The sequence below is a fragment of the Coenobita brevimanus genome, chromosome 76 (genome assembly GCF_032717465.1).
Source record: "Coenobita brevimanus isolate Jiangsu-jjx chromosome 76, ASM3271746v2, whole genome shotgun sequence".
Classification (NCBI taxonomy): Eukaryota; Metazoa; Arthropoda; class Malacostraca; order Decapoda; family Coenobitidae; genus Coenobita; species Coenobita brevimanus.
In genome coordinates, this window is record NC_137029.1 from 9684207 (window position 1) to 9710745 (window position 26539).

The window sequence follows — 26539 nt, forward strand, 5'->3', positions numbered from 1 at the left end:
TTATAGTTATTTTTACGGAAAGAATTATGGACATGGGAAAATGTTGTATGGTTCTTGGGTCTTTTTTTTCTTTTTTTCTCGAGGATAGAAAACGACGTGGGAAGATTAAGTATTCTTCTTGCTTACAGTCATTTCACTTTCATAGCTCTGATTTTCGAAGGAACAGTAGGAGACACTAAAAAATGTTGCACATTCCGGTCTTACGATTATTCAATTTTCGTGCCGCTTATTTTATTTATTTATTTATTTTTTTTTTACATGGATATAATGAGACATGAGAAGATTCGGCCTTTCCTTCCTTTTCCCTCAGGATGAAGCGATTAGGGACTACATTATATAAGCCTGCGTGCAAGAGGTTGCGAAGCGTGAGGTGGTGGACATGGAACAGACAGGGGCTGAGAAACAAGAAAAAACTTGCGATTATTTCACTCGGACGCCTAAGACTTTTTTTTTTTTTTCTTTTTTAAGTGTGGAAAAGACATAAGTGAAAATTAGCACTTTCATATCTTACGATTATTTCACTCTCGTAACTAAGAGTGAGTTTTGCAGGGAGATTAAAATTAGAAAAAAAAAAATAAGGACATGTTTTAAAATGGATGAGCAAGAGACCGTTCTTTCTTGGAATTATTTCACACTGGTAACTGAAAGTGGTTTTTGTAGGATAAGAGAAATGGGAAGATTTTGCACTCTCTTTTCCTTGTCTTTCCTTAACCTTTTCGGCATTAGAACATACTTTTTTATCTTATTTATGTATATACAGTATTTATTTATTTATTTATTTTTATTTTTTTGGCTAAGCTCCGGCGATATCATTCTCCATAAGAGAGATCCTACACAGAAAACCTCTATTTAGTTGAATCATGTCGTCTGATGGTTGCAAGAATGAAATTTAAAAAGGCATCATGGTACTCAAGGGATTAAAAACGAACCCTAAGTGCTTAAGAAAAATAAGAGCACGTTTGTTTGTCATATAATGTCTAGCTTGCCGGAGTGTAATGAGTATGATGATGATGATGATGATGATGAACGCCTATATGGATGTGAAAAGTCAAAGAATGCGGTACTGCATTTCATTAGCTCATGAAGATGTCGATGCTTCACCAGAGGGTTTGGTGTGCCTGTTGAGTAGTAAAACAATGCGACTGGGGCCAAAATATTTTGCTTGAATGAGCGGCGGAATAGAATATAGTACTAGGTATAGGATTACTGAAACATGGCATTTGAATTCAAGGCTCTTCGTCCCGTACTTGGAAATGTAAGACACACTTAGATTGCCCTGCTTTCTGCCAGAGAGCTTCAGAGCACTAACTAAGGAAACCATGGTAGCACAGGAAACGTTATGGAGGCGAGATATTAAGCTCGGCTTGAAATCAGTTTATTTACAGGCAATGATATTAATATGACGATCAGGGACGTTCAGAGAACTAAGTTAGAGGAGGTGTTACACACACAGTCTGGGCAATGGGGTCGCTTAAAATGCATGGAGTTAAATGGGAAGGTGCTCGGACACTCTCAGCATCCTGCGCCCCCGTCTCCCCCTCCCCTCCTTTCCATCCACAGACGCGTTTGATGATACTGTCGTAATGCTTGCCAACAAATCATTATCGTCAGGAATCCTCATACCATATTGTTTAAGGAACTGAGTTTGTTAGTGTAATATAATACTATTATTTATTCCAGGAAAATCATCATTGACATTTTGTGCCGAATGTCAGAATAAAACCACCGTTTGTCCTTATTATGGAAGTAAACTGAAAACTTTCTTCCTCCAGTTCTGCAAGTGAGAGGTGGCATAGTATAGATGAAATCGGAAATACCCATGATATTGTTTGAGAACCTACGTAAACAGTTTCACAGGGGATTTATGCCTGCCTAGCCTAAATATCTGAAAACTCCCAGCTTATACCATATGAGGAGAATTAGCCTTAATATTTCATTTAAAAAGTCACAGACAAAAAAAAAAAAAAAATGTCATTTCATTTACAGATTAAAAACTTCAAAGATTATATAAATTTACGGAACCTTAAATTTAAAATACAATTCACCCAATTTGCTGCCCATGGTGACAAAGTTCAATCGAATGCTGCAACCATAATATTAAACAAATTGAACAAAATATCATGATTCCCATAAAGAGGAATAACCAACCATATTTTTCATCCGTAGAGCATATGTATTTACAGAACGCACAATACCACGTTGAGTACACCGCTTCCCGTCCGATCAGCGAAGTTAAGCAATGTTGGGTCTGGTTAGTACTTGGATGGGTGATCGCCTGGGAACACCAGATGCTGTTGGCATCCCTACGTGTCAAGTGGGGTTGGTGGAGGATTGGTGCCCCTCCCTGTAAAACAATTAACTCTAAGCCCTTGGCCACCCCGTCTGGGATACATGGCGTCTGGCAATGAATGAATGAAAAACAATATTTTGTTTTATGATCATAAAGTATATTCAAACACTTTATTCATAAGGTGTTTCAATTATTAAGTGTGCCATATTACTTATCTGCAAGATAAAAAATAAAATTATGTATCAGTTCAGCTGTATCGTTGGTATCAACTTGATCTAGGCCACGTGTGATTCCTCGCTGCTCTCCGTGGCGACCTTGACCCACATTAAAATAAGAACAAAATCTCGCCTCCTCACGGCTCACCCTCCTTTAATAGCAACAACCTTTCAAGCTTCGTGGACAAATCGTGACACTTCATCCTTTAGAATTTATTTTACATATTACACCTTAGCATTCTCTTTTATGTTATTTAAACCTTTTGGATGTCGACATAGCTTACATCAGTAACATAAAAGAGGACGTTAAGATGCACTGGACAGAATTAATCGCTAAAGAAGAGGCCTCTCCAAAGTTCCTTAGAACACTACTCCAACGCAGGCATATTAGGCTTTACTGTTTAAATAATGCTGTTTGGAGACGTAAGACTGATCAGTGTCCTCTGGTGTCTGGAGTGGCGTATCCCTCGGCCTCTGTGCTCCCGATGTGGACATAAAGGATGGTTACTGATGGTGCCGACTGGACCATACAACCGACACGCATATATTTTTCACGTCACTTTTACTGTGACATTATTATTATTATTATTATTATTATTATTATTATTATTATTATTATTATTTATACGGTTCTGGAAAATTAAAGTTATTAGATATTTTTTTAAATTCTGAGAAGTTATTTTCTATTGCACTTATGAACACAGTGAAAAAATACATTTAGGATGTTTCCATCACATCACATTTTAATACAAAATTTAAAAGAAATTTAATCAAAATATAGTAAATTATAAATTTCATTCGCTCTATATATAGAGTATTGTTCAAACTTCACTGAAAATGAAAATATTCAATCAATGTAATTTTATAAGCATATACATAAAGGAAACAACACCATATAGTACAAGATTCACACATAACTTCTCTAGTCTTTGTAACTTCTTTTTTTTTTTTTTTGCATCAAAACTTCCTTTGGTGGCCTGTCATTTGTACACTTTTTCTGGTGCATCGCTATGAATCGTCCACCTGTAGTCCACCATTAAACTAACATCCCAGCATCCTGGAACCTTCTTTCCATGTCCTTGATATCCTCACGCTGTTCATCACTGACCACAACAAGATTTTCGGTGATAAATTCCAAATGCAAATCCAAAAAGTGAACTTTGAGACTTATGTTGTAACTCAACTCCACAAATTTCTCACAGCATCTTTGCAATTTGGATCCTGATTGTTACCTAAAAACTTAGAAAATACTTCTTCAAATAATACTCCAGCTTCTCGTTCATCGCACCATCAAATTCTACATCAGAAATCAGTCTTCTAATATCAGGTCCAGTTAATACTCGTATGCCCTCTTTCAATTTAGCTTCAGACAAACCAGGAAACTTTGGGCACAGATACATAAAACAGGCTCCATCTTTTGGCAGGGCTTTGAGAAATTGCTTCATTAATCCAAGCTTAATATGAAGCAGTGGTAGATGCACTTTATCTGGATTCACCAAGCTAAGTCTGATGATGTCTTTGGCACCAAGCTCTAGATCTTTTGTATTTGACCATCTCTTCTGAACTCAATGTAAATCCTTGGCTCTGCTGTCCCACTTACAGAGAAGACATGGGAATTGTGTATACCCTGACTGCTGACCCAGTAAGATACACAGAAGTTTCATGTCCTCGCACATGAACCAGCGGTGTTCATTGTAGTTGATTTTTTCGAGATTAGCCAAATTCTAGCACTTTTCTTTTAAATACACAAAATGAGCAACAGGTATTGATTCATACTTAAGTACAATTATGAAGAAGTGCCCCTTTCAGGCGCCTTTTAGATGAATCTATAAATAGTTTCCATTCTTCTGCATTATAAATTCTGGCAAGTTTATTGTACTAGGCCACTTACGTCAGTGCAATAAACATACTCAATCTCCTAACTCATACCATCCATCAATCAGATGATCTACATGGTGAAACTCATGCAGTAGCTCAGGATATTTCCAAAGCTTTCGACAGAGTGTGGCACCGTTCCCTGTTGTCCAAACTCCCTTGCTATGGATTAAACTCTTTTGTTCCTTTGATTTCCTCATATCTCAGCAATAGAAAAATAAGAATAAAAGTAGATGATGTATATTCCACTTTCCACTCAACGCCGGCGTGCCACAGGGATCAGTTCTGGCACCAACCCTGTTCCTCGTTCATATTAATGATCTCTTATCTGTCACCCACAATCCTATCCATTCATATGCAGATGACTCAACACATCATAGTTCATTCACACTCAGACATTCATTGCAAAGGCCGATATCTCTAACTTTCACCTCAGTACAGCCATCTCTTTAAACCAAGACTTATCCACGATCAGTGAATGGGGACAAAACAACCTTGTCTCATTTAATGCTAGTAAAACTAAATATATACAATTTACTAATAGGCAGGTATTGCCAGAATCGTATGTTACCTTCAGTGCTACAAATATTCCCATTTCCAAAAGTAATGAAATTCTCGGCGTCTCGCTGGACCTCTCATGTCAGATCACTTGCTAAAACCGCCTCAAAGAAACTTGGATTATTGTACAGAGTCCGTAACTTCTTCACTGACGAGCAGTTAGTTATCATTTATAAGAGTCATGTGCTCTCTCAGCTTGAATACTGCTCACCCTTGTGGAGCGGATGTGGAGAGGTTGCACTAAAACAAATAGACAAAATTCAGAACAAGGCTGTTAGAATTATTAATAACCCTGCTATTACTAATAAACTACCTCTCTTACAAGTAAGAAGGAATGTTGCCTCCCTTGCGTTATTTTACAGATATTTCTACAGCAAATGCTCAGTCGAAGTTGCGTCCATGGTGCCACCTCTCCATGCCTTCCCTCGTGCTACACGGGCAGCCGGCAGCGCTCATGACTGGAATGTCACTCAGCCATACTGCAGAACTTTTGCCTATCAGAATCCTTTCATTCCCCGAACTGCATCTCTCTGGAACTCACTTCCCCAGAGTTGTTTCCCTCCAGACTTCAACCTACTGCTGTTCAAGTCTAACTGTTACAGATATTTTATGAACAGCGGACATCAGTAATCTGGTGCATGGATTTTTTTTTTTTTTTATTCATTTGTTTTTCCTTCCTCTGTTCTGTTATTAAAAAAAAAAAAAAAAATCCATCTTGCTTGTAATATGATGCAAACTCATTTTCTTTATTTCGGTACGAAGAGAAAGTTATGTCTTTATATAATAAGCTTTTATCTCTTAATCTGGACCCCAAGTTCATCCTGAGGGGTTGGCGTGGCTCATTGCTTGAATACGTTGGGACAAATTCTTCATCATCTACTGCAGCACTTTCTTCTTCTGAGTGAGTTTCTTCATAATCAAGACTATCAAAGTGAAGCAGTGATTGGTAGATCAGGTCCATGTGGTACAGGTCTTATTGCTGATGGATAATTTGGATAAACAGTTTCTTTCTAATTCTCCTCGTTGTATCGTTGACTATTACAGGAACATAAATAACAATCGTTACCATGATATTTAGGTTCCCTCCATATCATGGGAATACCAAAATCAAGAGCCTTAGTTTTACATTTTGCTCATTGTCTTAATTCTTTAACACGAACAGAGCACACACTGTGAGGGGGCCCACTTTTTGTCTTAGTCACCAAGTTTTATTCCAAACTAGGCGTAATAAGCTTTTTTTTTAACAAAAGCCGTTATGTTCTGTCTCTGCCTTTTCACCACAAATTGTCCACAAATGTAATAAAGATGATCCGGACTTCTCACACCTTCTAGATACCATAATATGATTGTTAACGGTAAAACAAAATTTTAATTTAACTAAAAGAAAAAAAAAATCAATAAATATCACTACTTTTCAATAAAACAACACTATTTTAAATATCACTGTGATAAAAAAAAAAAAACACTCCATTGAAAATAACTGACAAGTGCACTATCCAACTGAGTCACAATGAGATGTTTTCCGTACTCCAATTATAGTATGACTCATCGCTGTGTTGTGTTCCAGCTCTATTCTGGCTTATTATCAAATACAATAACTGTTGTCTTAAACATGGATTTTAATATTAGAAAATACGAAGTTCAAACGTATTATCATTGTAACAAAATATCCATATGTAAATAATTATACAGTGCAAAATTATAAAAAACTATAAATGAAAACTAAAAGAATGTTTCGTGAAGAAATGTTAGGTGATGGAGAAAAATGGTTTTAATTTTTGAATTCAGCATTTAAAAATATATAAAAATCACATGGAATAATAGAAACATTTCTTTCAATGCATAATTATATTATTATTATTACGGAAGTAATGCGACTATAAGTGGCTGGGGAATGGCTGGGAGAAGGAGGGAGGTGAGAAGACAGGAAGAAATCAGTAGGATAGAAGATGTGGAAGCAATGAAGAAAGTCAAACTGGGGAAAGCCCCAGGAATTGATTGAGTGTGTGGTGAAATGCTGAAGCATGGGGAAGAGATAGTAGTAAAATGGATGTGGAAGATATGCAGATTGGCCTGAAAGGAAGGTACAGGTAGAGTCCCGGAGGATTGGAAGTCAGGTATAATTATTCCTTTGTACAAAGGAAAAGGGGGAAAATGAAGTGTGTGGTAATCACAGGGGCATTTGTCTTCTTAGTGTAATAGGAAAAGTGTATGGTAGGATGCTTATTAACAGAATTAGAGAAATAACAGAGGATTTAGTTGGAGAAGAACAGCGAGGCTTTAGGAGGGGAAGAGGTTGTGTAGATCAGATATCATTCTTAGATCTGTAGTGGAAAAGTTTCTAGAGAAGGGAAAGAAGTCGTATGCTACCTTCATGGATTTCGAGAAAGCATATGACAGGGTGGATAGACAAGGATTGTGGAAAGTACTAAGAAGATGTGGAGTAGATGGGAATTTGTTGAATGCTGTGATGGGTATGTATGATAGGGTAAGGCTGCAGAGCGTGTTGATGGTGAACTGAGCGAGTTTTTCTCTTTGAAAGTTGGGTTGAAACAGGGGTGTGTCATGCCTCCATGGTTGTTCAATCTGTACATGGATGGGGTAATAAAGGAGGTACAAGGTAGGGTAGTGGATGTTGGAGTGACCCTAGTGAGAGAGGGTAGTGTTTGGAAACTCCCTGTACCGTTGTTTGCAGATGATACTGTGTTGTTGAGTGAAGACGAAGGGGAGCTGCAAGGCTTGGTGTATGAGTTTGGGAGAGTGTTTAAGAAACGAAATCTAAAGGTGAATGTAGGGAAGAGTAAAGTGATGGTCTTTGTGAGACGTGAAGTCAGTGAATGCACAGTGAAGTTGGATGGTGAGAAAATGGAAAATGTGAGTACGTTTAAGTACTTGGGTAGTGTGATGAGTAAGGATGGAAGTTTGGAGGGTGAAGTGCTTGAAAGGGTACAACAAGGAAGAAAGGTTGCTGGTTCCTTGAAAGCAGTGATAAGAAACAGGGAAGTGAGCATGGAAGTGAAAAAGTTACTACATGACAGTATTGTAATACCAACTCTAACGTATGGAAGTGAAGCTTGGACGTTGTTGGAAGGACACAAGTCAAGAGTGAGAGCAGCGGAAATGAGTTATTTAAGAGGAGCCTGTGGAGTCACATGGAGAGACAGGCTGACGAATGAGGATATAAAGGAGCGTTTTGGTGTGGATGTGGATGTGATAGGAAGCGTTAGGAGGAACACACTGAGGTTATTTGGCCATGTGGAGGGGATGGAGGGTGAGAGACTGACGAGGAGAGTGTATGTGAGTGAAGTGGAGGGGGGGAGAGTGAGGGGGAGGCCGAGGATGAGATGGAGGGATGGAGTGGAGAGGTATATGAGAGAGGGGTATGTGAGTTGGGAACAGGGCAGTGAAATGGCGGGGGACAGGACGACGTGGACGCGATTTGTTTGTGGCCGTCCCGTACGGGATTAAGGCGTCTGGCAATAGATAAATAGATAGACAGATTATTATTATTATTATTATTATTATTATTATTATCATCATCATCATCATCATCATTGTTATTATTATCTTTAGCATTATTTTTCTAAATTTGTTTACATGTACTCCTCATAAGAGTATGCATTTTATCACATTACTTCGGTTATTATGTACTAAAAAGATTCCAGTCATTATTCTGCGTCAGTTCTTCAGCTGACGTTAAGTTCAGTGTTGCTAGAGTATCGCCAACATCATGAGGTCGGCCAGGTTTTATTCATGTTTCTGACAGTCCTATTATTAAAGCTTAGAGAATGATGTTGTAAGCAAGACCCTAGTTTCTAGCAGCCATTTATGGGACACTGAGTATGAGACATGATTGGCCTGCAATGTGTATTCAGCAGGAGGGAGTTACACCGCTACTCTCAGTCCTTCATGCATACAACAGGTCATCTATGGAACTGTCATTCTGTATTTGTAGTTCCTACTTCCTATAACCTCCAGTCTTTTAGACGCAGTGCGTCCAGGGATCTCGAGATGAACTGATCTTCAATTTGATTATTTTATTTTGGTTTTACTTTTTCTTCGAGGGAATAATCTTGCTGGCTTCTGGTATTTGGCATTCCTCGCAAAAAAAAAAAAAAAAAAAAAAAAACTAAATATGCATTGCTCTCCACATGGGTTTCACAGATGACTGTTGGAAGATGTGGGGTTTGCCTACCCTTTCATTCTATAAGTTTTAGCCTTTTGAAAATGCCGATGCTATTGTTTTTTAATTACCACAACCAGGCGATTTCTGTTCAACTTGTGAAGGATCTCTAGTAATTAAGGGGTTAATGAAAGTTATATCTAACGCCTTTAGTTTAAAAAGTCTATCGTGAAGTGAACAAATTGTCTGGAAATAACAAAATCCAAAAAAGCATAATTGAACTTAACGGGTAATAATGCACTGCCGTGACTCTGAGCTGCATGTGGCTTTGGAGATTTCGGAACACCAAATCCCTGGACATGGGTTGTGCACAGCACACTTCAGTTTCCTTTTGTATGTTATTGTGGTGATATAATGAGAAACAAATAACACATATCAAAATGGTTATGTTGTACATTACTATGTAAATATATCACTGAAGAAGAGGTGGTCAAGTGAACGCAGCCAAAGTGTTTGATTAGATGGAGAAATTGTAGGTGTATCGTAAATTAATGGCTTCTCCTCTGTCATCAGTGGAGTGTAACGTTGGCCACTGCTTAGTAAAATGGTGCGTCGTCGAGTAGAGTGAATAGGAAGGTCTCTCTCTTTCCCTTCTTCTACCTTTGTGTATCGTAAGTGAGGAGAGTTACAGAGCACTCTTGGGTTATGGAGTTTATTGTACACAGTTATACCGAAACGTGACTGACAGCATAACAATGCGTAACGGCAGACCTCCTAGCTGACCCTATCTCCTGCTTTTTGTCCTGAATCGTACTCTCGGGCTCTCTTTAACCCCTTCTGACCTGAAGGGAATCTCTCCAACATTACATACGGCCCGGCGGTGAGGTATGTGTGTGATGTAGTGTCTGGTATATTTCTATTCACGTGGGCAAACCGACTAGAGCTGGTTACCCCACGTGCTTCAATACGTCACAAAATTCTTGTTCATTTGGACTGCAAAGAGATTGAGATACATGTGTTAAGACATTCTTGATGGTCTGGAACATTAGGATTGTGGATATATATATATATATATATATATATATATATATATATATATATATATATATATATATATATATATATATATATATATATATATATATATTGTTACATAGCCTATGATTTCATCATCCTTTGTGTAATTTTAACGCACAGTATGCTGCATGTTTGATCACGAGCGTGTTCTGCCTCAGTCCCCCTTCTACCGTTATAGTAAAGTCGTCCTTTCTGTTGTTCAGAGCAGGATTGTCAACTCTTTGTCCCCATGGCTTCATTTGCGCGTCCTTCTTACAAGTTGTATCAAGCTCTGCCGGCCCCTATATAATGAGCTCAGTCTCTGCATCATTGCCACTTAGATCTACTCCTCATTTTGCTCACATCTCTGTCCTCCCCTGTACAGTTATTATTATTGTGAGTGCTCAGGAAGTCTCCAACCATCTAGCAGCTGTGTGTAATTTGAGTATAACTGTTGTTGCATTTTTTTTGTACTGTGGAGCATAAGGTTAATTCTTAGGCCTAGTAAGGTTTTTGTAACTTGTGTAGGGTCCTTGTTGTCAGCCATCACTACTATTATTTTATCTGTAATAATATATCTGGCATTCACTGAGTATTATCTGGTATCACATTTTAACAGGGCTGACTTAGATAAATTTACTCATGCTAATTTCGTGTTAATAGAGGCTATTGCAGTTAACCATATATTTAACCTGTTTTTGCCATTACATTATCCTTATGAGTCCTGAATGTTTTGTTGTTAGTTTGAGCATTAAACTTTAACTTGTAATTTTACCTAACTCTTTTGTTTTGAACCTGGAACTTTACGGGACAGTAGTGATTTTTAGTATTCTCTCTTAAAGTTTACATTATCTTTCGTTGTTCCGTAACATAAATTTGGCGACCTCTTATCAGGATATTCAGGATATTATCATAAGGATATTGCTTGATATTTTGTGACTGTGATTTATTCATGATGTCTACTATTACTACACTTGATGAGGCCAAAGATTTTTGTCAAATGTGCAAACAGTGTGTGATGTAGAAAACAGAACAAAGAATGAACTTAAGCTTGTTGCTCAACAACTGGGAAATGCAGTTCACTCTCATCATTCTAAAGATCAAATTGGTGGCATGATTAATAAAAGCTTGTTTAATGTAACTCCTCCAAATGAGCAAACGCAGATTGAATTAGCTAAGTTACAGCTAGCCCTGCAGGAGGCTCGTGTTAAGGAGGCTGAATTTCAAGCACGTGCTAAAGAGGCTGAGTCTCAGGCTAAGGAGGCGGAGTCTCAGGCTCGTATTCAGGAGGCTGAAAATCAGGCAAATGCTCGTATTCAAGAGGCACAGGTACAGGCTCAGGCACAAATTGAACTTGCTAGGATTCAGGCAGACCATGAGTATCGCATGAAACAAGGTGGAACTGGATCATCTAGCTCTGATGATTTTGATGTGGCTAAAAATGTTAAACTTGTCCCTCCTTTTAATGAATCTGATTTAACAAAGTATTTTCAGTTGTTTGAGAGGGTAGCTACAGGTTTTAATTGGCCCAAAAAGTATTGGCCAGTACTCCTTCAAACTGTTCTCACCGGTAAAGCTCAAGTAACTTATGCATCTTTGCCTCAGGATCAATGTGATAATTATGATGTAGTTAAGAGCTTGATTCTTAAGACCTATGAGCTTGTTCCTGAAGCCTATAGAGTAAAATTTAGGACAACCTATAAGCAAGATAAGCAATCCCATGTTGAGTATGCCAAAATCAAAGAAGATCTGTTAGAGCATTGGTTAAATTCTAAGAATGTGGATTCTGATTTTGACAAATTTAAGCTGATGATTTTGCTGGAGGACTTCAAAAGGTGTATTAGTAAAGATGTAAGCCTATATCTTGATGAGAAAAGAATAGATAATTTGTCTGATGCTGCAGTTTTAGCTGATGAATATGTTCTCACTCACAAGAGATATTCTAGAGAAAAAAGGAAAGCTGAGAGTAAGTACGTTGCCTCTACTCAGAGTACAGGTAACAGGAAAGAGAATAAAGATGATGTTTCTCAGGAAGTAAATACCAGCTTCATCTCTAGATTTCAGAAAAGTAAATGTACTTATTGTAGTAAGCTTGGTCATACTACGGAGAAATGTTTCAGGAGACAGCGTGATGTGAACAAAAAGGAGTCTTTAAATATTCAGTCAATTGGTCTAGTGTCCACCCTTGAGAGTTCCCATAATTCTTTAACTGAGTTAACTGAACCTGCTTTGAGGGGTAACTTAAATTCTCATGATGGAGCTCCTCTTTTGAGCAGTCACGTGGGTGACACTCTCAAGAGTTCATGTGCTAATTTCCTGTCTGATGGTTTTGTCAGTCCTCTGGACAGTAATGACAGGAAATCAGTTAAAATATATCGTGATACAGGTGCTTGCCAATCCCTTATGCTGACCAGTGTTCTAGGCTCTAATGTTAATTCCTCTGATGAAACTGTAATCTTACAAGGTGTAGGGAATAATTACTTCTCTGTCCCTCTGTGCAGAGTGAATTTAGAGTCTGGTTTTGTTAATGGTTCCGTTATGGTTGGGTTGGTTGAGACACTCCCAATGTCAGGTGTAACTTTCTTACTTGGAAATGATATTGGTGGAAGTCAAGTGTGTCCAGCTTCTCAGTTGTCTAGTGAGCCAGTGGCTGCGACCCAGGATTGTGATGTCCCTGATGTGTTCCCTGCATGTGCTGTCACTAGGGCTAAGTCTAAAGTTACTGGTGATTTAGAGGATAATGATGATGATGATGTTATCCTAGCTGACACTTTTCTTGCTAATTTGGACCACTCACCAGATGAGGCAGTACCCCGTAGTGTTGATAATTTGTCTCGTCAAGAGTTGGTTGAGTTGCAGGTTGCTGACCCTGAGTTGAAATGTCTAGCTAACTCTGCTTGCAGTGAGGAAGAGTCAGATGGTGCTTCTACTTGTTATTATATAAAGTCAGGAGTACTTATGAGAAAGTGGAGACCCCCAACAGCATCAGCCGACTGTGAGTGGGAGGTTGTACATTAAGTTGTCATCCCTCGTGTTTGTAGGCAGGATATCATTAGAGTGGCTCATGATTCCAGTTTGGCAGGACACCTTGGAGTGAGGACGACTGTGGCACGCATTTTGAAACACTTCTACTGGCCAGGTATCTTCAGGATTGTTTCCTGGTATTGTAAGTCTTGTCACACCTGTCAAGTTGTGGGGAAGTGTAATCAGACCGAAAAGGTTGCGCCTCTAGTTCCCATTCCTCCTTTTGAGGCGCCTTTCACCCGTGTGTTGGTGGATATTGTGAGCCCTCTTCCTAAGACTTCTTCAGGATTTTCTTATGTGTTGACCCTGATTGATATGGCTACTCGTTATCCTGAAGCCATTCCACTTAGAAATATCTCAGCAAAGAACGTGGTTAAGGAAATGCACCAGCCACATTTCAGAAGCTCTTGAATGTTGTAACAGAGGGTTTGGCAGGGTGTGTTGTTTATATTGATGATGTATTAATCTTCAGTGACAACTGGAAAGATCACCTATGCCATGTCAGTAAATTTCTTGAGCGTTTGGTTCAGGCTAATCTTGTAGCTAATTTATCAAAGTGTGAGTTTGGTCAAGCTAAAGTTCAGTACCTTGGGTATGTAATTGGTGATGGACATGTTGCACCACCAGGAGCTAAGGTTCAGGTTATAAGTGATCTTCCCAGACCTAAAAGTAGGAAAGAGCTACAAAGATTTTTGGGAATGGTAGGTTATTACAGGAGATTTGTTCTTAACTTTTCGATTCTTGTATCACCACTTACAGACCTACTGAAAAAGGGAGTTAAATTTGTCTGGACCGATAACTGTGAATCCTCTTTCAACAAACTTAAAGCTATCCTATTAAGTCAGCCAGTGCTCGCTACTCCAAATTTTGCTAAGCCTTTAAAGATGGCTGTTGATGCAAGTGATACAGGAGCTGGGGCTGTTTTGCTGCAAGAGGATGATCAGGGTATTGAACATCCTGTATCTTATTACAGTAAGAAGTTCACTCCACCTCAAAAGAACTACTCAACTATTGAGAAAGAGCTTTTGGCCTTGATTTTGGGTTTACAGCATTTTTCATTTTATTTCTGTTCTGGTTTTGACCCCATAGTCATTTATACCGATCATAACCCACTGAAATTCCTTAGTAAGTTTAAAGATAAAAATCAGAGATTGACAAGATGGAGTCTACTTCTTCAGGAGTATTCATTAGACATACAACATGTCAAGGGGAAAGAAAATGTTATTGCAGATTGCTTATCTAGACTTTAGACAGATTGTTTTAGAGTAATAAGAAATTTCCTTTGTAAATTTCTTTTTCTTTGTGGGGAGGTGTTACATAGCCTATGATTTCATCATCCTTTGTGTAAATTTAACGCACAGTATGCTGCATGTTTGATCACGAGCGTGTTCTGCCTCAGTCCCCCTTCTACCGTTATAGTAGAGTAAGTCGTCCTTTCTGTTGTTCAGAGCAGGATTGTCAACTCTTTGTCCCCATGGCTTCATTTGCGCGTCCTTCTTACAAGTTGTATCAAGCTCTGCCGGCCCCTATATAATGAGCTCAGTCTCTGCATCATTGCCACTTAGATCTACTCCTCATTTTGCTCACATCTCTGTCCTCCCCTGTACAGTTATTATTATTGTGAGTGCTCAGGAAGTCTCCAACCATCTAGCAACTGTGTGTAATTTGAGTATAACTGTTGTTGCATTTTTCTTGTACTGTGTAGCATAAGGTTAATTCTTAGGCCTAGTAAGGTTTTTGTAATTTGTGTAGGGTTCTTCTTGTCAGCCATCACTAATAATATTTTGTATCTGTAATAATATATCTGGCATTCACTGAGTAGTATCTGGTATCTCATTTTAACAGGGCTGACTTAGATAAATTTACTCATGCTAATTTCGTGTTAATAGAGGCTATTGCAGTTAACCATATATTTAACCTGTTTTTGCCATTACATTATCCTTATGAGTCCTGAATGTTTTGTTGTTAGTTTGAGCATTAAACTTTAACTTGTAATTTTACCTAACTCTTTTGTTTTGAACCTGGAACTTTACGGGACAGTAGTGATTTTTAGTATTCTCACTTAAAGTGTACATTATCTTTCGCTGTTCCGTAACAATATATATATATATATATATATATATATATATATATATATATATATATATCTATATATATCTCATGTGGATTGTCATTCCTAGTGAGAAGCTGTGTATGTCCCCAGCAGACACTACATACTCCACATTGTGATATGAGATATATACTAGTGCTGAAAATCCTTACTGTGCGTACAATGTCTACAGTATGCCACAAAAAATGCGACGATAAGAGCTACGATACCTTAGCAACTATGACCATTGCACCTTAACTTGATCCATATTTTTGTCATTTGGAAGATTATTAATTTTCACGTTTCTCAGTGGCTCAAAAAGACAATGACACTGCTCCATAATTTCCATAGCACTTTTTCGGGAGTAGCGCCATATTCCAGTGTTAATTTCTTGTACAACTCAGCAGATCTAGGCCAAGTTAGAGTAAAAATAATATAGTGGTGGGGAAGACTGTAATATGAAGTTGCTAAGGAGGGACAACTAATCGAAAAGTTCAACCCTGTGATCGCATGAGGTTTCCTTCAGATAAATAAACCACCAGGCAGTTGTGATAATAAAATACTTGAGTGTGACTTCCGCAGTTCAAGGATAAAATACTGACAGAGGGTGATCAAGAGTAGGATAAGCTTACAATTCTGAAAAAAAAAAAGCAATTAATTATTTAAAGTAGACGATAGCAGCCATTAATCAGCCGCCCATCTGACAGGTGAAAGTAAGCACCGTTTGTCACTCAACCAATTAGTTTTCTGCAGCTTCTTCAGCCTCTCCATTTCTTCCTCAGCCTCTTCATCTCTGCTTCTGCCTCTTCGCGTCTTCCTCAGACCCTTCATCTTTTCCCCAGCTTCTTCACCCCTCCTTAGCCACATCCACGTCCTCGGCTTTCTCATTTCTCCCTCAGCCTCTTCATCTCTTCCAGCCTTTTCATCTCTCCTCCAACCTATTCACCTCTTCCTGAGTCTCTTTCCTCTCCTACCTCTTCCTCTCTTTCCCAACTTCTTTTGCTATCACTACAGCATTTCTCCATTATTTTTTTAAATTTCTATCTTCATCTCTTCCCCGCCTTTTCGTCTGTTCAACACGCTTTCCGGCCTTACATTAATATATCACAATTATTGTGAATCCTTTCCTTTTTAACACTTAGGCCCTTGTGACTCAGTCTTAACTGAATAAAATTGTCAGGTGTTGCTGGAACAGAGTTCTGGAATTGTCTTCACCATTGAGGTATCAGTACTGACAGCATTTACATTTTAAGTCTCTATGACTCACTCAGCTGACATTATGAGAACTAACCTTTGCACCCGTTTCCCTTAACTGAAGGGAATTTTTCACTCTCATCACCTAAACGCATGAGTTGAGTTGTTAGGTCAGGGTGTCCTTCTTACAACAAAGTAAGACTCTTAGCTTTTATTACAGGCACAGAGTCTGCCGAGTTTGGATAATGCCGTCTCACATTTTTTACAACAGAATCTAAAATTTCGTGGATTAAGGAAACAGCGACGGTTTGGCCCCCGAGCTTGAATCTCTTGTCTTCTAACCTTTTAAGGGATGATTGCAGCCCCCACCCCTTACCTCTTACATTTTTACATCTCGGTACACACTTTGCATTGCTATCTATCACGAGATCACATATTCATCAGAGTAACCAGTGAAAAAGATTTTGATCGATTCCCATGTCACAAAAATGCAACTCTTAATGTAATCTGCCCCCAAGGAAATGAAGTGGGCTCATGTACCTGCCGCACAGGAAGAGGCCATGAACTACGGGTTATATCTCTTTTAAATCTCTATCAGAAGAGCACTGTTAGGATTAAAAGTTCACCGATACTTTCCTGCTGGTTGGAGCAAGGTACTGTGACGCATGAAAAGCCTGTACATAGGATAAACAGCAACATAAAATACACCACGAAAAAAAAAAGTAATGATACTCTCTAACTTTCTAGAATAAATATGTTTGTAAATGTGAGTATAATTGTCAGCAAGTTTTTTACATTCTCTCTCTCTCTCTCTCTCTCTCTCTCTCTACTCGTGTGTGTGTGTGTGTATATATATATATATATATATATATATATATATATATATATATAAGATTGATCGAGGTAGTATCGAAAAACATAATAAGATGAAGCACAATACTGAGAAGGCTGTCAAATACCATGACCATTGAAATGAATCAGTCCTTCACATTTTACTCAAGCTCCCGAATCCTGGGTCCACATCATAAGCTATCTATCTATCTATTGTCAGACGCTTCAATCCCGTTTGGGGTGGCCACAAACAAATAGCCTTCAAGTCGCCCTGTCCCCCGCCATTTCACTGCCCTGCTCCCAACTCACACCCCCCTCTCTCATATACCTCTCCACCCCATCCCTCCATCTCATCCTCGGCCTCCCCCTCCCTCTTCCCCCCTCCACCTCACTCACATACACTCTCTTCGTCAGTCTTTCACCCTCCATCCTCTCCACATGGCCAAACCACCTTCTATAAGTATATTTTATACCTTTTTACGTAGATGTGCGTCACGTACACCTGTAGCATAATGATCTCTTCCACTGTTAAGTAAAAAGAAAAAAAGAATGCCAAGCCTTGTCCCGTGTTACTCAGTACATACTGCATCTATCAGTTTCGATCCTCTCTTGATTCTGTAGCTTCTATACTTTTCATAGCTCTCTTTCTGCGCCTTCTTCATCTTTTCGAAGCTGAATGAAACAGACTGATGATAGCAACAGTATTAAAAAGAAAAAAAATATTGCTGAAGGAGCAAAGGTGACTGTTTTTAATCATTTCACCAAAAGGGCGTTCCTCCAAAAGTGAATAAGACAGTGTGAAGATAGACTAAACGAAATAAAATAAGGCATATGGAAACAGACAATGTTAAATGATAACAACAAATAATATACGCAAGTTATACAAAAACAGGCTTGACTTTCCAAACGTAAAGTACGGCGTAGTATACAATACAACAATATAGGCGTAACCTGCATGAAACTGTCTCAAGAGTCTTTGGTCATAGTTAATCACTGATTAAAATTTTATGAAATTTAAGCAGGTGTTTCCCATGGTATGTCCACAGTCTTAGCCAAAAGAAAATACAAACTACGTCAAACTACGTCCTCACACTGAAGTAGTTTGGAGATTGTTTCCAACCTCTTCACCTCGGTTCGGTAATAGTCTGGTGTTTGCAAGAATAAACACAGCTCATCCCTATGCTGTATAATTGCTGAGTGACGGTTCATGACAGACTCCAGAATTTAGATGGTCTTAAAAAGTGGGATTACTTTTAAGCTTACTGTGGTGATTTTTTTTTCTCTTCCGATCGTAATAATAAGATGTGATAGGAAGGAAATGGAAAATGTGTGTACATTTAAGTACATGGGTAGTGTGCAGAGTGCGGATGGAAGTTTGGAGGATAAAGTGCTTGAAAGTTTACAGCAGGGAAGAAAGGTTGCTGATTCACTGAAAGCAGTAATAAGAAATAGGGAAGCGGGCATGGAAGTAAAAACTCGTTGCATGTCAATTTTGTGATCCCCACTCGAATGTATGGAGGCTATTCTTGGACCTTGTTGGATGGACTCAAACCAAGAGTGAAAGCAGTACAACTGAGTTATTTGAAAGGAGCATGTGGAGTTACATGAAGAGATAAATGAGGAAATGAAGGAGCGTGCGGTGTGGATGTGATAGAAAGTGTTAGAAGAAATATATTGAGGTGGTTTGGACATGAGAAGATTAAGAGTGAGTGACTAACTAGAAGAATGTATGTAAGTGACGTGGAGGAGGGGAGACTGAGGGGGAGACCGAGGGAGAGATGGAATAGAGAGGTATATGAGAGAGGGGGAAGTAAATTGGGTGAAGAGCAGCGAAGTGTTAGGGGTCAGGGTGATATGGAGTCTATTCGTTTGTGACCTTCCTTTACGCGATTAAGGCGTCTGGCTATAGATAGACAGAAGTGTGTATGAAAGCCTCTCTACTCAGCGTATTAGTATTGTGTAAGTGAGTATGGGAGTCTCTTTCTTAGTCGTTTTAACAATGTGTAAATGTGGGGTGCCCAGGGGTACTATTTTCGAGGGACACTGCCAGCTGCCCACACTGGAGGCCAGGGAATTTGGACGCTGTGTTTTGTGATCCTTAAATAGAAGTATTAACCCCTCCACTAAGTGAGGTGTCTCAGGCTGAATAAATCTTTTGGGGGTAGGTAGTAGTCCGTACGCAACCCTTTCACTATGAAAAGCCTCCCATCAGGTGTTTCTCCCTTAGGTAAATATATATATATATATATATATATATATATATATATATATATATATATATATATATATATATATATATATATATATCGCCAAGAGGCATTATTTAGTAATAGTAGATAAGTCTCTATCGACTGCATACAGTTCAATAAATAAAATAATGACTATGGGATTAAGATTCGAAAGTGAGGTGGCTCTGCGGCCTCCACCTCTGGAGGAGGCACGTTTAAAATATAAAAGACGTCGGTATAGTGAGGAAGTTAATGGAGACTTTCTTCTTCATGAGAGGTCTCCTCCTAAGGTGAATGAAGTCGTCGTCAGGCAGCACATAAAATTAAAAGACGAGTGGTTAATGGAGCTAGTTAAGGGAGTTTGTTTATAGCTCTTTCATTATGAGAAGTGAATATTAACGTATGACAGTAGTAATAACAAAGTAAACAGACGTCATGGCACAAAATGAGGTGATGGAGGTGTTCCTAGCTCTCATTATAAGAAATCTCCTTGAGTAGGGTAATACATTCTGTAGGTAGCTACAATAAAATATATATGAACTCTTAGTAATGAAGGGTGAAATATTTGAACACAAATGAAGTATTCTAAAGCTAATGAAGATATACAGAGGTGTGCTTTAGGGAACTACGATGATATGACAAAAGCATCGCACACGTGCGCGCGCGCGCACGTGTGTGTGTGTGTGTGTGTGTGTGTGTGTGTGTGTGTGTGTGTGTGTGTGTGTGTGTGTGTGTGTGTGTGTGTGTGTGTGTGTGTGTGTGTGTGTGTGAGAGAGAGAGAGAGAGAGAGAGAGAGAGAGAGATGGGGGGAGGGGGGGAGCACTGAGCCTCTGACATTCGTTTGGGAACCCATGATAAAAGTATAAGTTGTCTGGTTTCTCAATCTCGCTGTTGATTTGGGCAATAGCATACACCTTCTCCCCTTCAGGCTTAAACGCTGTTATCCTATTAGTAGTTTCTGTTTTACTACACACACACACACACACACACACACACACACACACACACGAGAGAGAGAGAGAGAGAGAGTCAGAAGTGAAAAGAAAATGTATCGTGAAGTGAAAAGAAAATGTAGATAATCAGATTATCTTTTTGTGATTTCCTTACTTCATTAGTGCGGATTCTTCACTTACGGGAAGTATTCTTAGTTTAATTTAAAAAAAAAGGACGAATTTAAGAATAAGCACAATTAGTTAAAAGGTCTAATTGAAGTTTGTCCTAATCTTCTTAAATCTCTTAAGCTAAAAATAGTAGTCTGTTGATGTTAAAAATAAGTTAAAATAGACTCTATCTGATGGAAAGGGTTATGTAGCTCCCCCCCCCCTTTATCCTGTCCTTGATATACTGCACTGATGAACTATAGAGAGTGAGGCCTGAGAACCGTTAGTCAACTCCTTCAGTACGAGAGATTCCCCCAAATTAGTGCAATGGTAACCAGAATACACGTGGAAACTCTTCATCTTAGTGAAGGACGTTTATGGAGCTTGTTTCAGACCCTTCAATCCAGGAGATCCATGGTAAGTTACATAAATCTTGTGTCAGTCGAAATGCAAATAATCCGTCGTCGTAGTGAAGGGGTTATAATACTTAGGCTTAATAATCGCCTTGGTGTAATGTACATACAAAAGTAAGAAATATCGAGGAATATTTATATGATGAACAAGAAATACCTTCGTTTGACGTGAAACTGCGGAGTAAGGACTGAAGCTTTTTTTTCCCTTAGTAAACATTGTATATTTTTGCATTTTCATTGGTCATGATAATTCTGATAGCTGCTTTTTTTTTTTTTTTTTTTTTTTTTTTTTTTTTAAGAGAGAAGGCTTCCTGTTAGTGTGTATGGTCTTAGGTGACGATGAGCAAAATGGCGCTGCTGAGAATGATTATTTCGTCACACTATTTGTAAGCGATGTTGTATATGTTTACCCAAAATTAGGCAGATTTTCTCTAGGAACTAACATGATTTTGAATAATGTGAACCACCGTGAATATTTAGCGAAAACAGCGTAATAGAAAGTCTTAATGATTACAGAGGGAGCAGGGTATCGCTAAAGAACAACTGTAAATAAATATAATGGATGCAGGAGGTATAATAAAGCAAGATCTTATAATGGCAAAAACTCTCGTTCTTTTAATGAAATCGCCTAATTATGCAAGGCAATGAAAACTTTGCAGCGAAGAACCTATTATCTATATATATTGTGAGCCAGAATAACTTTCATCGACAAATAAAGTCAACCTGGTATTGCTAGGAAAGAGATGATGGCCAAAGTTCCAATCGAGTGCATGCACAGTAAAGAGGTTGGGCCAATCCTACTTGCATTTACAGTAGACTAGGGGAGAACCAAAATGATTACAGATTAAAAATGAAAGGTTATTAGAAGGTTATTATGGGACTTAGCATGCAAGATGTACACTAGACAAAGTTTAAGTTATAGTTGTAAAAATGAGCCTAAACTGTCGATCTTAAAGGTAATTGTTCATTACACTAACTCCAAAATTCCGAAAGAACAGATTGGGCTCTTTTAACATGGTTAATAGCAACTTATGAGAGATTAACGATACTGATTAGCTGCAGCTGGTCTTGTGATGGGTTACGATACAGGCAGACAGTTCGGCTGCAATGAGGGGATTTCAACCATAACTTTACTTGACATACGAACATTCTTTTCATAAATCAATGTCTTTTCATTCTGCAGATCTCCCTCCAGCCTCGAGCCTTTTGTCGGTCCGATATAAGTATAGGTCCCAGCTCCCCTGATGAAGATATTCGCCTCAACAGCTTTCATTATCCCTATCAAAAGTGATGATCAAGGAAAGACGGTCTGGGAGGGATGTGATGATGGTCGAGGTGTGGTTGTGGTGATAGGGGAAATGTGTGGTTGTGGTGGGGACATGAGTGTGGTGTCGGTGGAGTAGTGATGATGGAGACTTGTAGATGTGGTGATGGTGGAGACGTGGAAATGTGGTAAAGATGATGTGTAGCTGTTGTGATGTGTATAGCTGTGTTGATGGTGGAGACGGAATTGTGATGATGGTGGAGCTATGTTGTGATAGTGAAGACGTGTAGATGTGATGATGGTGGACAAGTGCAGATGTGGTGACGGTGAGGATGTGTAGATGGGGTGATGCTGGAGACGTGTACCTTCAGATGTGATGATAATGGAAATATAGATGTGATGATGATGCTGACTGTTGACGGTAGAGACGTTTAGAAGTGATGATGGTAGAGGTGAGCAGATGTGGCGATGAATTATAGAGCTCTGTTGTTAAGATGACAAAGACGTGTAGGTATCAAGCTGGTAGATACTTGGTAAATATGAAGCTGGTAGAAAAGTGTAAATGTGATGAAAGTGATGAAGCGTACCCTCTTCCTGACCGCCTCCTGGTGAGCCTCAGGGAGACTCTTAACGTTTCCTCAAGTACAGGTGTCAGGTTCCTCGGCGTGATTAGAGACAGGTGGTTTAGAAACTTTGTGTTTCTCTAATTTCCTGTTTCCTCGTTTATGCCATGATAACACTGATTTAAAAACATATTTTTCTTGTCTAACACTGTGAAGACAACCGTAACCTCAGGAATTTAATTTTTTTTCTAAACTTCTTACGAAATCAGACATTTCTGTTATCATATTTTTCTCTGTAACTAGCTGAAAACTACAAAAATCTCAGCTGCCATATTGTTTTTCTAACTCTCTGATGACAACTCAAATCTTCGCTGCTTTGTTTTTTCTCTATCTCTTTAAAGTACCATACATCTCAGCTGCTTTATTCTTCTCCTCTAACATTCCAGCAGCAGCAGAAATCTCAGTTGCGTCATCTTTCCCTAACACTGAAAACAGAAATCTCAGCTGTTTCTCTTTCTTCTCTAAGCTTCCTACGATAACAGCAGTCTTGTTTTTTTTTTTTTCTTTAACCCTCCGGCGGGAACAGTAGCTTCTTGCTACTATCGGATTTTTTTTTTTCCAGTTTTGGAGTTGCCTTCCGTTGTCTAGGAGTTAGAAAGCTCCAATAGGCAGGGTGGTACTTAGTTGTGATTCATTAAGTATAGACAAGTATGTTAAAAAAAAAAAAAGACTCGAAGGTGTACGAGTTTCCATAACTTAAGGGGTAAAATTACTTCTTACATCCCTACTGCAAACCTGTGCAAGCTCATCTTATTATTAGCTTGTGTGGATTTATCAAGTGATGATTTTTTTTAAGTGCAGTCGATTATTAATATAAGGATAGAATGAAGCTCTCTTAGTCTTCTCATCACACACAGTGCAAGGTAGCGTTTTTTTTTTTTTTTTCCTGCATTACATCATAAGTTATCCAAATCCTTGCCTCGATCATTAGCACTCTTAGGCTCGGAAGGCTTACTCTCAGCTAAATAAAAATTGTCTTGTATCAGCCATAATAAACTGCTTGAAGTGTTCCTATCATGGAAAAGTGAACTGTGACAGAAATAGCACGTAGCCTTCAACGACTCATTGTCAGCTGAATAAAATCGTCTAATATTCCCCGGAAGAACATACTAGAGTTGTTGCGGCCATGAGTGGGTTAATGATCAGAATGAAGAACGGCACCCCAAGCTTATAAATCTGTTAAAGTGTCATTTATGAAGCAGATATAAAAACCTGTTTCCACCACGTTCCCCAGTCCTCTTCCCTTTTTAATTTGGTGCCGCCTAAAAAAATTACTACCATTCAGCCCGTGTTAGGCCTCACAGAAGCGTTTAGCGGCTGCCCACATAAACAAGGCGAGCGGGCAGGGTGTGAGTTAGTGGTTGAAGCTATAAACAGATAATGACCCTCCATCGAGCTGTGCACGCTATCAGGATAAACGTGAAATCATGCCTAGAACCCAAACTATGTCAAAAGCGACTTCGAAGTAAAACCAAGAAGTATCTGAGGATGTCCTTGATATTTTGCTCATGTAGTGTTGGTCTGTTTGTTCTTAATACGTGAGTCTGATGTACTTTTCTTTAGTTCCAGTGTTTTTTTTTTTTTTTAACACACGGGCTCTGATGTAGCCTTGTTAATACCCATCGCTGATAAAATCTTCACTAAACTGAATAAATCACCTGATAATAGCAGGAACCTTGTATTTAAAGGACATCATCGGAGCATAGGAGATAACTGCTGATTATTATTATCAGAGAAACTGTAAATACTACAGTTTGTTTCGAAGCGTTTTAGCGTCTAACATTTGGCATAAACGCTGAATTACAGTTTCATGAAATTAGTGAAAATGGTCAATAAAAAGGATTAAGGAAATACATAATAGGCTGTCCCCATTATCTGTCGAGGATGTGTTCCTATATCTGAAAAGTTTGTCCGTACATTTGGTGCTATAAACTGGGAGAACAAAAAAATAAATAAATGCATAAAAAGGTTCTGAAGGTAACAAAAAATTTCAGATGTTAGTAGTTTTATAATTTAGTAAGGAACTGGCTTCAAAAATAAATAAACAAATAGCTAGATAAATAAATACTAATGAATAAATAAACAAATATAAGGCATCATAAAAAGAGGACTTCCATGAAATTACTGTTATAATGAGTGGAAGTGATAGCTCTCAGACGTGCACATTTTAACAAGTAAAACCTTTTGAGGGGATTGTATTTAACGTTTTTTCCTGACATATTTTATCGATAAGAGACTGCAATAAGAGAGATTTTTCTCTGTCCTTAGCAAGCAACTCCACTTCGTCTTTTTGGAAAGGAGTTGTGCTATCATAATGAATTAATGAAAGTCATTATAAGCCAATGTGCTCGAATCCAAAGATATGTCGTTAACCTCTTCACTATAATGACGCCTGATTTTATATTTGTTCTGGTAAATCTGGACGATTTTCCTCATCTTAGAAACTCGCGGTTGAAAAGATTTATAAGAAAGTCCATTAGGCCGTCCCCTGCCCCGACGATTAAGTCTTTTTACATTTAGCTCAAGTAAAGGCTTTCGTGGTTGAAAGGTTAAATATGGCTATGGACGGCGACGAAGACAATTAACCTTATCAGGACTTCAGATATGTTAACTTTACTAGTGCTACCGCTAGACTTGCTTATTCAGTTTAGGAGTGGCGACCTGTGTTCTCTGTAGGCTAATAGGTCCTCAATAGCCCTTTAGAATTCGGGGGATCTTAATTATTTCACTCATACTGCTACCAGTAGATTTTATTTAGCTCAAGAGTGACCTTCCGTTCTCCAAGGGTTAGCCAGTCAACTTGAAAACATTCTCTTTAGAGTTAATCATAATATTCTTATAACTACAGTTGATTATATTCAGATTACGAAAGACGCAACGCTATGAAAATGTTAAAGACGTCTATATCTAAAACGTTTAGTTAAAAAAAAAAAAAAAATCTTCCAAGCTGACTAAATTGTCTGGTGATAGCAATAATAAAGTGGATGTCCTCAGGCTGGGGTCAGTTGTCCGCTTGAATGAAGAAAGAGCACCATATATCTACCAAATGCGACCTGTTGTTGTTGAGTAACCTCAGTTTGTCTGGTCGAGTAGACCCATCAATTGCAGGCAAGCAACCGCCTCTGCATGGTCGTCCGTGCAGTGAACCGATATTCCCAGTGCTTAGACAGCACCTCACCACAACGAAGCTCGTCGAAGAATGTGAAACTTTGGTTTGTGGATGGATGCCGCATTTGCGTCTCTCCACCTAGTTAACATGGGCACCATACCAGGCTCCACATCACCCTTTTACTTGGTTATATGATTACCACCCAGAGTTGTATATGGTTTCCTGGGTTAAAGGAAACCGGTAGACTTGTTACTCAGTGCAGAGCACCTGAAGTGAGGAGAAGAGTAAGAAAAGTTAGGATGGACAGAAGCAATAAGATGAGAAAAAGTCAGACACAGAATAAAGATGATAAAGACAAAGGACGAAGTAAGCAGCACTACAGGTAAGGGAATGATGGTCGCCAACACCTTCCACCACAGTCTACTGTATATATTTATCTACGAGTATAGCCAGACGCCATAATCCATTATGAGGTGGCCGTTTGACTTTAAATTAGTGGTTTTACTAGGAGGACCACTAACCCTCCGCCAACCCACTTGTTGACACG

At 38.7% G+C, this 26539-nt stretch overlaps 1 pseudogene; it reads left to right on the forward strand.

Moving 5' to 3' along the window:
• Positions 1 to 2182: 2182 nt before the first annotated feature.
• On the forward strand, positions 2183 to 2300 carry LOC145408343 (5S ribosomal RNA; annotated as a pseudogene).
• The last annotated feature ends 24239 nt before the right edge of the window (positions 2301 to 26539 follow it).